Source organism: Canis lupus, unplaced genomic scaffold (assembly GCF_048164855.1).
Source record: "Canis lupus baileyi unplaced genomic scaffold, mCanLup2.hap1 Scaffold_350, whole genome shotgun sequence".
Lineage (NCBI taxonomy): Eukaryota > Metazoa > Chordata > Mammalia > Carnivora > Canidae > Canis > Canis lupus.
Genome location: NW_027326570.1, coordinates 1 through 11,118, shown reverse-complemented (window position 1 = coordinate 11,118; position 11,118 = coordinate 1). Strand labels below are relative to the sequence as shown.

Genomic DNA, 11,118 nt, shown 5'->3' with positions numbered 1-11,118 from the left:
TAACTCTTTCTTTTCTAAATGTTGTCTTTTCCTCAGCGTCTCCTTAGTTTGGAAGTGTCCAGAACCATGGAAGCAAGAAACATTTTCTACAATCTGTGAGGAGAGAGCACTTTCCTGAAATTGCTGAAGTAATATTAAATAGCTACTTCAATCATAAGTGAACATGATCTTTCACAGAGCTAATTCTAGAAGAAAACAGTCAAGTATCATGAAAATGTATAAAGCTATGGAGATAAAAGAAACCTTGAACTGTCAAAATGGTTTTTAAAAAGTGCTCAAAGGGATTCCTGGGTGGTTCAGCGGTTTGGCGCCTGCCTTTGGCCCAGGGAGCCATCCTGGAGTCCCGGGATCAAGTCCTGCGTTGGGCTCCCAGCGTGGAGCCTGCTTCTCCCTCCTCCCGTGTCTCTGCCTCTCTCTCTCTCTCTCTCTCTCTATGTCAATCATAAATAAATAAATCTTAAAAAAAAAAAAAGTGCTCAAGGTCTCTGTGTATGACATTCTCCTTCCATGAGAACAGAACCTTTACTCTTACCCAGGACCAGTTACACATCTCATTGTATAGTTTTTAAAAAGTTTTAAAAGGCTATTCACAGAGGACTGAAATGCTGGAAAAGCAAACAGTGAAGTCTTAAGATATATTAATGAAACTAAATCTTATGTCATAATCTTGTCATAACAATATTGTCACCTACCCACAAAGAAAGTTTTTATGTAAATACTATTTCCAGAAATCTAAAACTATGTTTCCCACCAGGGAAAAGAGGAGCAACGTTATATACAGATTTCACATTAATGGCTTCCTTTTCTCTTGTATCATCACTATTTCTTTGCCCCTCATAGAAAAAGTTGCTTGGAGGTATACATTTTGATTAACAACACAACTCAGCCAAAGAAATCACATTGAAAAGAATTAGCAATCCAGGCAGGGTACCACAAAGTGAATCTTAATGAGAAGATTTTACAAGGCAAATTACAAAGGAGCCTATAATTATCAATTTCTCTCAATGCTGCTCAGGTTTATAGCATGTAAGGAGAGAACTACTGGGAAAATTGACTTGATGTGAATTTATGAACTGGCAGTATTACTTTTAAGAGATGAACAACAAATTGTTCTTTTGGCTTTAGTTCACATAATGTACCAGATGTCATATGTCTCAGAAGCAAACAAACAATTTGTCACAAATACTTCTTTGAAGTTTTTTTTATATATATTTTATTTCTCTAGAATGAAGAATGATACTTCTCCAACTGTATTACAAATTTCTTGAAAGCTAAATCAATGCTCTACTACATTTTTATACTTCCTCATGTCTAATATAGTGTAAGACACGTGTTCAGAAATCAAAAACCACCTACTGATTAACTAAATTTCCTATTGTTTTCATTTCAACCTTGTTATTTGTCTCATGGCAAACTATTATTTTACTCACCATGAAGAATGCCTTCATTTCAGTTATATTAACTGAATCACTGTTAATATGTCTTTTTTTCATATCTAGAGATATTGCCAAGAATTCAAGAGGCTTTGGATCTAAAATTCTCATCACACTGATCCTCTTGGGACCTAAGTTTTCCTCTCCAGTAATTACTCCAGTAGTTTTCCAGTAAGTGCTTCCTTGTTACTTTCTCTCTGGGATCTCTTGCTCCTGGTTCCTGTTTAATGACCACTGTCAGGTTTACCTAACTCTTCATAGACACACCCTCACATTTTCCCACATCCTACTCTTGAAAATATTTAGATCAACTACCTGCTCTTGAAGGTCATCTTTAGCTACACATTCTAACCACATCATCCATCTTGAACAATGCCCCAAAATTAGATACTGTGAAAATTAAAGAAAATAACAAGTCAAAAGCAGCAATGAAGAGTCTAAATTACCTAGTTTTAGGGGGTTTTGGAAATAGGGGTAAGCTGTTAACAAGATATAGAGCCCAAATGTGAAATATGATTCTGTAATACAGAATTCCAATGCAACAACAGTGATTTATTTAATAATTATCCAAAAAATAAAATCTTGGCACCAGTAAATGTATGTTCTATTCCAACACTAGGCACAGCAATCAGACAACAAAAAGATATGAGAGGCATTCAAACTGGTAAGGAATCTGTAAAATTTTCACTATTTCTAGATGACATGACAATTTATATAGAAAACCCAAAAGACTCCATCAAAGTCACTAGAACTGATAAATGAATTCAGTAAAGTCACGGCATACAAAGTCAATGTACAGAAATTCATTTCATTTCTATACACTAGTAAAGAAGCAGCAGAAAGAGAAATTAAGGAATCAATCCCACTCACAGTTGCACCAAAATTAATAAAATACCTAGGAATAAACTTAACCAAAGAGGTGAAAGATCTGTACTCTGAAAACTATAAAACATTGAAGAAAGAAATAGAAGACAGAAAATCCATGCTCATGGATTGGAAGAAAAAAAAATATTGCTATATTGTTTATACTGCCAAAGGAAACTACACATTTAAGGCAATCCCTATCAAAATACCACCAGCATTTCTCACAGAGCTAAAACAAACAATCCTAAAATTTGCATGGAACCACAAAAGACCCCAAATAGTAAAGCAATCTTGAAAAATAAAAGCAAAGCTGGAGGTATCACAATTTCAGACTTTAAGTTATACTACAAAACTATAGTAATCAAAACAGTATGGTACTGGCACAAAAATAGACCTATAGATCAACAGAAAAGAACAGAAAATCCAGAAATACACCCATAATTATATGGTCAATTTATCTTTGACAAAGCAGGCAAGAATATCCAATGGGAAAAAGTGAGTCTCTTCAATATATGGTGCTGGGAAAACTGGACAATTACATGTAAAATAATGAAACTGGACCACTTTCTTACACTAAACACAATGTAAACCTGAAAATGATATCATACTGTATGTTAACTAACTGGAATTTAAATACACACTTAAAAATAAATAAAACATAAAATAAAATGCTCATCCTAACAAAACAACAACAAAAAATGGATTAAGCATCTAACTGTGAGACCTGAAATCTTCAAAATCCTAGAAGAGAACACAGGCAGTAATTTTTCTGACATCAGCTGTAGCAATATTTTTCTAGTAATATTTCCTGAGGCAAGGCAAACAAAAGCAAAAATTAACTACTGGGACTTCATCAAAATAAAAAGCTTCTGCACAGCAAAGCAAACAACCAACATAACTAAAAGACAGCTTACTGAATAGGAGAAGATAATTACAAATGGCATATCACATAAAGGGTTAGTACCCCAAAAATATCTATCTATCTATCTATCTATCTATCTATCTATCTATCTATCTATCTATAAAACTGACACAATTCAACACCCCAGAAACAAATAATCCAATCAAAAATGGGCAGAAGACATGAACAGACATTTCTCCAAAGAAGATATACAGATGATCAACAGATACATGAAAACAGGCTCAACATCACTCATTATCAGGGAAATGCAAATCAAAACTACAATGACATATCATCTCACACCTGTCAGAATGGCTAAAATAAAAAACTCAAGAAACAACAAATGTTGGCAAGGGTGTGGAGGAAAAGGAACCCTTGTGCACTATTCATGGGAATGCAAACTGGTGTAAGTACTGTGGAAGACAGTACAGAGGTTTTTCAAAAAATTAAAAGTACAACCTTACGACCTAGTAATCTCACTTCTAATTTGAAAAGATATATGTACCTTTATATGTTTATTGCAGCATCATTTACAAGATTCAAAGTGTAAAAGCAGTCTAACTTCCTATCAATAGACAAATAAATGAAGAAGAGATGGTACATCCATAAAAAATAATGAAATCTTGCCATTTGCAACAACATGGATGAGTATAGAGAGTGTAATGGTAAGGAAAATAATCGAGTCAGAAAAAGACAAATACCATATAATTTCACTCATATGTACAATTTAAGAAACAAAACAAATGAACAAAGGAAAAAGTGAGAGACAAACCAAAAAAACAGACTCTAATGTACAGAGAACAGAGGCCTACCAGAGGAGAGGTGGATAGGGGGATGGGTGAAATAGGTGAAGGGGATTAAGAATACACTTATCTTGATCAGCAGTGAGTAATATATGGAATTGTTGAACCACTGTATTGTACACCTGAAACTAATATAGCACTCTATGTTAACTGCACTGGAATTAAAATAAATAAAATAAAAAATGAAAGATTAGGATGGAGCACACTCAAAGCAAATAGTGTATATTTCACATGTAATTGTTTTTCTTGAGTCTTCACAATAATCCCGTAAACTAGATATTTATATACCTAGTTTATACGTGATGAATCTGAGTTCAAGATATTTAGTAACCTGTGGATGGTCTATAAGGATGGTAGTAATCCTCACCTCATTGGGTTGTGGAGAAGAATAAATGGAACTGTGAATTGAATCAATATCAGTGAAGACTGAATAAGCCTCTCCTAAGTGCCACAAAATTCCATTTGTGTTACGTCATTGAATGTTTGTGAGTGGGTAAAGAGACATTCAGTATGAAACGTGTGGACCGAGGGTCAAATATAGACTTTTGCTCCTCCACGTGCAGCTAATATCTTTTTCACAGTTGTATTCTTAGAATCAATGTTCCTGGTCCATAGAAGATTCTCAGAAAATACCGTGTTTATCAAATGAATACATGATCATCTGGTATTCTTAAAAGAGTAGAAATATATGGAGGACTTAAAATTTCTATACTATTATAATATAATCGTATGTCCTTTGCAATTTGAAGTGAAGACAGTATGTTTACCTATTTACTTTCAAAGAAAATATTTGCTTAAGTTGCACATGACAACTTGTAAACATGGAACAACACATTCAGAAAAAATCAGCAGCTGACTTGCATCAATTTATTTTTAAAAAGGATATCACATATTCATATTTTTATTAAACACAATAAACTAGACATATACTTATTTTTTGGCATCTAAGGGATTTACTTCAATATAACAGTAATTTCATTTTTGTAAATTTTCTGATCTGTACATTTGAGTGTCTCCATCGCTGTTCTGTCAACTGTCCTTTTTGACACTGCCAGTACATTTACTTTAAACAGACTCTGTCTTGAAGAAACAAGAGTGTGGCACGAACATAGGGAAGCAAAAGAAAGCAAGAAAGTATGCAACCATGGAGAGAATAGATTAAAACATAGAAAGAAAGAAAAGAAAGATCCCAGCACACTCAAGGAAAGAGAGAAGTCCCCCAACATCCTTCCTGCTTATTCTTCCAATATAATACATAGCTGGGCGCACCTTACCACATCGTGGTTGATATCAACTTTATCAACTTTTCCATTAAAGCCAAACTTGACTTAGTACAGTCAATGATGGTCTGTCTGTATGCCAAGTGTATGCTTGTATAACTGAATGTGTAATGGCTGAAATTGAGAAACTGGGGCAAAAGTATCGAGTGACTCTAAGGATTACCAAGGATCCAAGATTAGAAAGATTACCATGCACACACAAAAGAACCTATGCAGATGAAGGCTTAGTACAGAGAGTAACTCAGCACAAGTGTTATATTGTGGCCACAGTTGACTGGGACCTTAAAGGAAAGATCCAGAAGATTCCTGGAGTTCCCGACATGTACATTTCTAACAATAGGTACAGCATTGAGCGGATGCCAGATGATTATGGAAACCCTCGGTTCTAATTCTTAAAGGAGTTTCTCTGCCTTCTTTTACCAACTTTTTCTGTTGCCAGTGGATATTAGCAATATCCTATAGTGTGAATTATTCTTCTTACCCATTTGCTCTGTTATGAACTGAGTATGGTTAAACATATTCATTTTTGAGGTTGTTTTGAAATTGTTATTTTGTATCATTTTAAATGTTGCATATTTTTATAAATCAGATGATTGTTCATATAAAAAAATAAATAATACACAGACTCTGCTTTCTAATTCTTTGTGGTCTGGAAAACCAGATGATAGAACCAGTTAGATTTATGCTTAATATAAGAGAAAATATATTGTGTGAAAATACCCACATGAGTCGTGGTACCTATTTTCCTTAAATCTCAGGATCCTTTTACAATCTTAGCCATGTTCTTGGTGGTCAATGTTACAAATAAATAACTTCTGGATAAGTGAAAGATTAGTGTGTTTGTAAACTTTCTGAGAACTTCTAGCTTTATGCTAATCTAAACATATTTTCCAAAACTGAAAACAGCCTTGTAGTAGAGCAAGGCTTTTTAAAATCTGGACTATAGGCCACTTTCTAAAAATGAAAGATACAACTAGGATTATACATAAGAATGGAGTGCCGTGGGGGAAAAATGAGGAACCTGAAAATCTTAATGTTTAAGAAAAACATTCTTTCAATGAAAAGACAATGTTAAATACAGTACATTTATGACAGGACATTTTACTTTCCCTTTGGGAATTAATTCCTTTAGTGTATGGGTATTTGAGAAGGGATCTCAAATAAGATATTTCTCCTAGTCTCCAGGACAAGTTACAGGGAGAGGAGGGTGGGGTGAGAGTTAAGAAAAGTTATCTTTCTTAAATTCCATATATGAGTGAAATCACATGATATTTGTCTGACTGACTTATTTTCCTTAGCATAATACTCTCTAGCTCCAACCATGTTGTGGCAAATGGTGAGATTTCATTCTTTTAATGACTAATATTCCACTGTGTATCCTTTTCTTTATCCATTCATCAATTGATGGACACTTGGTCTATTTCCATAATTTGGCTATTGTAGATAATGCTGCTCTAAAAAATCGTAAAGGGAAAAACAGAGAGAGAGGCAAACCAAGAAGCCGACTCCTAACAATAGAGAGCAAACTAATGGTTACCAGACAGAAGATGAGGAGGGGATGAGTTAAATAGGTGATGCGGATTAAGGAGTATGCTTGCTGTAAGGAGCACTGGGTGATGCATGGAAGTGATGAATCACTGTATTGTATACCTGAAACTAATATTACTCTGTATGTTAACTGGATTTTAAGTAAAAACTTAAAAAAAAAGTTATCAAGAATTTCACCTCATAATGCAAATACACTTGATCTTAGCCAAAAGGCTAAGAAGCGATTCATAATGCAAATAGATTAAAAATGTCTAGAACTCTATGTCTCTTTCCCTCTTAACTATAATTTTATTAAAAATTCATTTTAAAACTTGATGAATTAAAAAAAATAATCTCCATAGATTAAAAGTGCCTAGATAGCATCGCAACTATAGTATGATCCTAAACATTTGGGCACAAATCCACTCCTGTTTCTCTTTCCTTGTCATCTTCCTTTTCTTTTTTTCCCCCAATACAAAGAGAAATCTAATCTGCCACAAATATGTGATTCACCTCTATAACAACATAAAATGATAGAAGATAGTACTGGAAATTGAAGTTGATTCTAAAGGAATACAAATCAAAATAATATTCCAGATGGGCATTTGGAACATATTACACAATGTTGAGATAATAAGACAATTCTTGATCAACCTCAGTGGGAGCCTAAAGTACTATGCAAGTAGTCGTTCCATAACCTCCACGTTCTCCCCCCACCATTCATTCCTCACTGTCAGTTATTTGGGGGATTTGTAGGAAATGGTGTTTTCTAGCCTTGTAGGGGATCTTATATTTTCATTTATTCTGTCAAATATTGTAACACATTTTGCGTTAAATAAAGTACCCATGACTTAAGCTAGACACATATCCATTTCTTTTTATTACAAATGACTAAAAAACTAAAAAAATAAAATAAAAAATGAATGTTGGATTCTTTAGGATGCAATGTAATTGCTCTATTGAGTATCAAATATTTGGCACTGGTGTCTTGAAATATAGGAATCACTCCCATCAGCTGATACATCAGCTAGTCTGACATCAACAGAGCTTGCAAATTAGTGTCATTAATTATTTTATTTGGGGTGGGAGGTAGCAAGGGCATGGGGATATAAAAGTCTAATACAGACAAAGATTAAGAAATAGACCAAGACCAAAGACAAGTATTTGAAGTAGCAGTTTGTGACTGTATTTGTCCAAGATTCTCAAGCAAGAAACAATTAATGGCATGAGATCTATAACCTTATAATGACTGCAACAGCTCAACTTACTTATATAATTTTCTCAACTATTCCATGACTAAAATATCAATAGTCCATTTTACATGTGAGGAAACTAAGGCTCAAAGAAGATAAGTAATTGGGTCTAAGGTTACAAAGCCATTATCAGTGGGGTCAAAATTTGAAGTGTGATCTGTCAGCTTCTAAAACCTGTTTTGGTTCTCTTCCAAAGTTTCCTTAACTTAAAACCAGTATTTATATTTATCTTTGCTTAACCTTAGTTCTAACTCATGCTAGTTTTTTATCTTAAAGCCAGAGAAAGTGAATGAACCTCCCAGAGAACCTAACTCTACCCATTACTGCATAGGTAAAGAGAAACAACGATATGGTCATTTTCATTGTCAGAAGCCATCCCAAAGTCCCCCAAATGATATTCTTCTTTCAGTGTAAATAATATGGAATTATTAGAGACAACATGTCTTAAATCATATTTTAGGAATCAATAAAACAAAAACTAGTGTCCTTATTTTCATTTCATGATCAATAAGCAGGGTCACATGTTGCACTAACATTGATCATACTCTCACCAAAAAATTTATACTGGAGTTTTCAGTAGTGTCTCATTTTCCGTAGAAATCAAGCACACTTGGTGCATGAACAAATACAATAAACGGAGAAAAATGAAGTTGAAGGTTTCTGTCATTTTTCAATCATTATTAGAGGGATCTAAAAATTCACATTGATTGTATATAAATGACTTTTTTAGTTTGTGATGTTATTTATTGGAAACAGGAAAGCTTATCATAACACCTGCTTAGACTCCTAGAATATCAGTACTGGAAATATCTTTAAGCATCCTCTATTTTAATGATTTTCCCCACCTCTCTATAGAAAGAGTAGAGGTGCAATGAAGTAGCATGATTTATACAATAACTTGACTTTTGAAAAGTAGAAACGAGTAGACAATAAGTTCAGTGCATTTTGCAAGGGACCACATACTGTACTAACCATGTACTATACTAATACTGACCATATTTTCTGTACTAAAATTTGGAAAATTGGCTATCCTAAAATTTCTAAGTCATCTCAGGGACACCTTAATGAGCAATACTCTCCATTTGATTTGATCTGAAGTTTTACAAAACAGCATATGTCTGCAAACTGTGGGAACCACATGAAGGGCTGGATACTCTGGATGGAGAAGCCTAGGGCTAGAAAATGACATTGTAGGTTGGGGAACTATCTGCTCTGGTTTGCCAGGCACAGTTCCAATGTACACTGCTATCCCCATGCAATTATTAATAGTGCCCTTTTCACTATCAAGGATTTCTGGGTTTGAACAACAAATTTTAGGATTACACAAATTTTAGAGTAAGTAAATATCACCTCTACTTTCTGCCGTGAGAGCCTATAATCCCTTGCATAGATCTGCAGTATTCCTTACTAATGGAAAATGCTATTATAAGTAGAGCCAGACCATTAGTTTCAATTTAATATAAAGTAATTTATCAATTTCTTTTTATCAGATGCCTAAATTATAATTGATTTATTAAAGGAGTGAGATGTCAGCGGGAAAGGCATTGGATCACAAGGCAAAAACAAACAAAACAAAACAAAAACAAAACAAAATAAACAATCACATTGAAAAAAGGAATAAAAGTGAAAATGAGGGCACCTGGGTGGCTCAGTTAGCTAAGCAACTGTCTTTAGCTCAGGTCATGATCTCAGGGTCCTGGGATAGAGCCCATATCGGGCTCTCTGCTCTTCAGAGAGGCTGCTTCTCCCTCTCCCTCTGCCTGCTGCTTCCTCTGCTTGTTCTCTCTCTCCATCTCTCTCTCTCTCTCTCTCAAATAAATAAATAAATAAATAAATAAATAAATAAATAAAATATTTTGTTTAAAGTGAAGATGAAGAAAACACTCATCTATCTTCTAATGTGGCCTATAGATAGTCTGGATTATAGGTATATTAGTACTTTCACTTCTGCTGAGAAAATAACCAACTTACACGAATTAAATAGGATTTAGCCTTGGGTGTTAGAAGAGAATGGTTTGTAGAACGGCATCTGAGCTGCCATAAATGCAAAATCATGGACTTTTGCTTGAATTTACAGATAAATATATGTGTGTATGTCCTTGAGCATGTGCAGTTGTATGAAAAAACACTCAGTTGATATGGCTTCTGTGGGGGAGAGAAGCCAAATTGAGCTATCAGAAAGTTTTATAATTCAATGATTAAAAAAAAGAAGTGAAGGAATTAAATAGTGATTTAATGAAATTATTTGGAGTCTATGTTAGCTGTTTCAATTGAGTACAGCTGATAGGAAAAAATTTCAATGGAACATATACATTTACGGTGTCTTACATTCACTTCTTCCTGTCCTAATAAAGATGATTATTTTTTCTTCATTTGAAGTTACAGGAAACAAACTTATTTTCACTTTAATGTACTCATATTATGCCTCTATAAGACAAGAATCCATCAGTGGTATTGTATCAAGAATGTTTCTATGAATTTTCTGCATCAACATCTTGCTAAGACTTTCTGTAGATTCCATCAAGATAACACATTTTCCTAACATTTAGAGTTTGAAAGAAACTGCCATTCTGTTCAAGGAAACTTTTCTTACTTCACAATCCTACTAGTCTATGCCATGAACCCTGATTTCATAGCACAAAGTTTGCTATTTTTTTTCTTCTAACTAAATAAGCAAGGGAATTCTGTGTATCACAGAATCAAAGCCTAGTAGTGATTGGCATAAATTCCATTCCAGTGTTACAATATAACTACTTTTCTTTCTTTTTTCTACCAGGAAAATAATAGTATGTTCAGAAGGGCTTGTATGTGTTCATTTTTCTTGAAGAATAAACATACATGAATATAAAATACATCTAAGTTTTATGTTATAGTTGTGTAAGATGGATGGGAATTCATATCTTCCCTTATTAATAATTCCCACTAATGGTTTTTTAAATTTGCTTTACATGACTATTATGTCCAGTGATTTTTATTTCTTTAGCACAGGTTGAACATACAATTCACTTTATGTAAAACTAATTATAAGTGGTCTTGTTTTGAAAGCCATGTTTCCAG

At 33.9% G+C, this 11,118-nt stretch overlaps 1 pseudogene; it reads left to right on the top strand.

Annotated features, from left to right (window-relative positions):
• Positions 1–1,499: 1,499 nt before the first annotated feature.
• On the top strand, positions 1,500–5,670 carry LOC140629905 (rRNA-processing protein FCF1 homolog pseudogene; annotated as a pseudogene).
• The last annotated feature ends 5,448 nt before the right edge of the window (positions 5,671–11,118 follow it).